Source organism: Xyrauchen texanus, chromosome 9 (assembly GCF_025860055.1).
Source record: "Xyrauchen texanus isolate HMW12.3.18 chromosome 9, RBS_HiC_50CHRs, whole genome shotgun sequence".
Taxonomy (NCBI): Eukaryota; Metazoa; Chordata; class Actinopteri; order Cypriniformes; family Catostomidae; genus Xyrauchen; species Xyrauchen texanus.
In genome coordinates, this window is record NC_068284.1 from 12,480,829 (window position 1) to 12,485,543 (window position 4,715).

At 38.1% G+C, this 4,715-nt stretch overlaps 1 long non-coding RNA gene across 1 annotated transcript; it reads left to right on the plus strand.

Annotated features, from left to right (window-relative positions):
• Nucleotides 1–2,798: 2,798 nt before the first annotated feature.
• On the plus strand, nt 2,799–4,355 carry LOC127649303 (uncharacterized). Its single transcript, XR_007971278.1, has 3 exons — nt 2,799–2,818; nt 2,983–3,142; nt 3,229–4,355. It is a non-coding gene; the product is annotated as an uncharacterized LOC127649303 (long non-coding RNA).
• The last annotated feature ends 360 nt before the right edge of the window (nt 4,356–4,715 follow it).

The window sequence follows — 4,715 nt, forward strand, 5'->3', positions numbered from 1 at the left end:
AGTGAATATATTTATTCTTTTTTTTTTCAGTCAACTGCATCCAATCTAGCTGTTTTGAATACAAGAATGTATTACTGTATGTGTACGACAATTTAGTCATGCTGTGCTTCCTGCTCACCCAGATAGCAAAAAATGTCCGCACGGCTTCGTTTTGCCGCCGTCCCCAAGCTGTCGGCTATAGGTGCGTCTCACTGGCGGGGATGAAGCGTTTGCCGCCGAATTCGTCACGCCCATTTCCCAGATAGCAAAAAATGTCCGCACGGCTTCGTTTTGCCGCCGTCCCCAAGCTGTCGGCTATAGGTGCGTTCAGACGGCGGGCCGCCCGCTTCATTTTCTCTGGCGGTTGCCTCGCGGCAATCGACCGACGCGTCGACGGCAAGCCGCTTTGAAATACTGAGGACAGCTTAGACACTCAAAATCGACCAGCCATGTTGGCTATTATTATTTTTGCTCCAAAGCCATTAGGGTTTATAACAGATTCTTGACTCTTGATTCCATGATAAGGTAAGGTTTAGGAAATGACATTTAAATTACTTTGAAACTCTGAAGCGATTATACAGTAATATATGTAAAATATATTGAATTATTTATACACAGGTGAAAATTGTTTACATTTATTTGATTGATGCACATTGAGACATGCACCAATAAACCAAAAATAATTCCTTTTTGTAAAACTTACTTGGCAGTAAATATCTTTCTGATTCTGATTAGGTTTTAAAATAGATATTTAATACAGGGTATGAACAATTTAGCAGAATAAATTGATGAAGTTAGACTTTTCACCAATGCCTGTATCAGTGAACAGTGAAAGACATCTGCAACATGGCCAAAATATCGGGTAGCCTATACTTTAATTATTTTTTATTAATTTGCAACCATGGTGATATCTATCATAAACATGAAAATCCCTGTTTTGACGTGAAGGATAAACTCAATGAAAAAGCGAAATTATCCTCTGGTTTCACAGTTACGCAGAAATTTCGTTTATGTCTACATTTTTCCAACCTCGATTTTTTTGTTATTTTACCTTTTACAGGTTTTGCAATTTGACCTGTACAAATGTTTAAGAAAGTGTTAAAGTCCCTGTAAAGGTAATACAAAAAATCTAAACACATTATAAATGTTAAAAATGTATTGCTAAAACACATGACAAAGACTGAACAGTGAAGTTCCGCTGTCGCCAAATCTGTTTCCGGTTTACTTGCGCGTCGCCCAAAATGTCTGTTTTTACTCGACGTCTCCAGAATCTTCCGAAAATATGCGTCAGCGATGTTCATCGCATTGTTGATGCCTGGTCCCCTGCTCCGACAAGCAAGAGGGACAAGGGCTTTAAACTCTACATATCGAGTTATCTGCACAACTACAAGGGTAAGTATTTTAATCTAATGTGGTGTGCCGGCAGATAGCGGCTAAGCTAGTTCAGCCACGTGTTCATTTTTAATGTAACGTTAGTATAGAAGCTTGTTTTTTCTTAGTTTTAAAGCAGACTGTTTGTTAATTTTTGTGATAATTGTGATATCAATTATATTAACTTGGTCTCCTCTCAGTTTCTAATAAAGATCAGGACACCGGTGAAGTCACTGTCTGGGCATTGTGTTACAGGTCCATGAGAAAATCAGATAAACCTCACAGTTGAGTGTATGGTGAAGCTAGAATTAATAAGACCGCAGTTATAGGCTTGTTACTTTAATAGCCCGATGTTCCTGGGGACTCGGCTAAGGTTATTCATGATTAATGTAACTCAAATGAAAACAGTTATTGTAGGCAGGTAAGTTTCCCTAGCTGGTCCCTCTGTGTAAAATGCGTTCTTATTCAAGTTTTCAACTCAGTCATTCGTTTAAGATGCAATCTTGTGTTATAAGTATTAGGCTATCATGATTATACAGTGAGCAAGCTATATAAATAAGTATTTAATATAATAAGTGTAGAGCAACAACCGAGGGTGTAAGGTAAAGGCTGAATATTGTAGATTTATTACAATATGTTGCATGTTTGAATTAAAATACCTGTGGATATGCAGGAGCACACACTCTACAAAGGCCTGACTGGAGATTTGCCTGATCTATCCGTCCTTCAGGTGAGTAGGGATATAACAATAGCACATTTCACTGTACAGTATGATATATCAACCAAAATCTGTATACCAATATTTCATTTTCTTTTTCCTCCCTTTTACAAACAAATATTCTGCTTCAAAGAAAAAAAATTAAATTGATGTTATCATAAGGGTTCTTCATTATGAACTTGTATGCCATGCATAACATACTGTGGATAGAAATTACAGGGAAAGTTACTGGTATGATAATTGTGGTTATATTATATTACTATTATATTTAGTGTATTGCTAATCAATATATTGTTACTTCCCAGATGACAGCGGCTGGCTTCAAGAGCAGGTGAAGCAAGTTGGGACAATGTTGAAGACATTTGCTCAGCACTGGGCAATCGGGTACAACTTGCAAACAACACCTGTGGTTGTTGGTTTAATTCCCACTGGGGCCACCTGTACATGTAGTAGACCTAGATATAAATGTCATAGTTTAGTATTTGAAGGTCCAGGACTGACTACTTTACTCTTTTATTCTGGGAACCCCTGTAGGTGCAGATCAAACCCTAATGCTGCGACGTCTTGGGAGTTTGGCGATGTTGTGCGTAGCATGGACGACAAAATGCTATGCTGCAACGTTTCAGTGCCAATGTGTCTGTTGGAGAGTTATCCCTGACAGGGGATCTGTTACTCCCCCCAGACACCCAGGAACATTTGGCGTTGCTTGACAACAGTTTGAGGCAGGATTAAGAGCTCCAGCAACGATTTGTAAGTGTGCCGATTTCGTTTATAACGGTATAGGGTAATCTAAAAAGTACAATTAAGATCGTACACTGCATATTCTACAGTCTGAATCCACAGCCTGTCACATTTTAAATTTATGAGAAGCTTCAGAGAAATGTAATTTGTAACATGTTTTTTTGTATTTTCAGCTTCGGTTTTTGGCAATCAAATGTGGGAGGGACCTAAAGACAACCGTGTGGCGAATGCTTCAGAGTATCTTCTCTAATCACCTTTCCATCAATACAACCTGGACTGGTGTAGGGGATAAAGCATGTTTTAGAGACATGTTCCTGAAGACCATTGTTCAAAGTAAGTTGGATATTTTTTTTATATTTAAGTAGATGTGTATGACCTTATTCCATTCAAATGGAATGACAGATCTTTATTTTCTACAGGAGCCATCCGGAAGAACCCGGCAACACAGGATGCCACTGATGAGGCGATCCAGGTTAACGTTACGCGTTACCTGAAAGGAGCATCTGAACATGAAGGTGGAAAAGGCGCCGCACAGCTGAGAGGGACCCACAGCCGACCCCTTAAACCTAGGCTGACTACTGACACCCCAGCATCACTGACAACTGGAACCCTTTCTTTATCCTGCAGTCAGTAACATCAAGACCCCTAAAGAAGCCTGCTAAAAGTGTCAGACTACACTCACCCAATCCACACTGTTCACTGTGGAAATTGCTCTTTTTTTTTTTTTTTTCTCGTGACCCTGCTTTGAGGGCAGCTCCTTGGATGAATATGGGATGGTTTGTCCTTTTATACAGGCGCACGAGGAATCACTGAAGATATGCCAATTTGCACTGCCTCATTCTGGGGGTCGGGAAAACCGGTGATTCTTAGCCCAGAAGTCCCCAACCTCTCCAGACATTCTGATTGGCTGTGTTCTCTACAGCCAGATTTTCTGCTGTTAATTATATTTATTCCCACTTGTTGTCATGTGTAAGTTGAATGTCAAAATGTATATTATACCTGCACATTCCTTGATACCAAAGATCTCAATTATTTCATATACAATTTGCTGCTTATTTCATTGTTACAGTGCTTAACTATTCTATTTTTAAATATAGCTTGTAAATCCTAGATTATACATCTAATACTTGATATTTGCACATTATCTGGTATCAAATATTCTACTTACCGTGACTTTAGTATTGGCTTATTTAATTCCGTCAGTGCTTAACAATTCTATTATAGTTTGTAAATCCTATTTCATACCTCTGATACTTGATATTGCACATTAACTAGTACCAAAAATTCTACTTTCATTCCATCACAGTGTTTAACTGTTATTCTATTGTTACATATAGCTTGTAAATCCTTGTGCCACAAGTCAGCATTGCAGTTATAATGGTATATTCTACTCCAGAGCTTTACTCTAAATTATTACCACTTAACCTATTGTTAGAAATGACTTGTAAATATGATGTTATACCTCAATTTATTTGGTATCCTGCACTTTCTTTGGTACCAAATATCCTCATTGCTTGTGTTTACTGGTAATTCTTTTCATCCCAGAGCTGACCTCTTTATATTATTAACAATTATTGTAAGTGTTACAATAGTGTTTAAAAAAAAAAAAAGAAATTGGAAACCTGCATGTTCTTTTTGTGTGTATATATAATGTTTGTATTTTTCTGTTATTTATATTTCAGTGATATGACATCTTGTTTCAATGACAGTTACTGTACTTTGAAATGTGGAATTAAAACGCCAAATGGAAATTTGTCTGGTTTGATCAATCATTATTCTTGATAAACTGCATGCTATAATATATATATATATATATATAAAATAAGCGGCGGCAGATCGCTCGAAAAAAGCGTTTGCCTCCGACGGTCCGCCTTCGATATAACGGCGGCGGAGCGGCGGCTGGCCG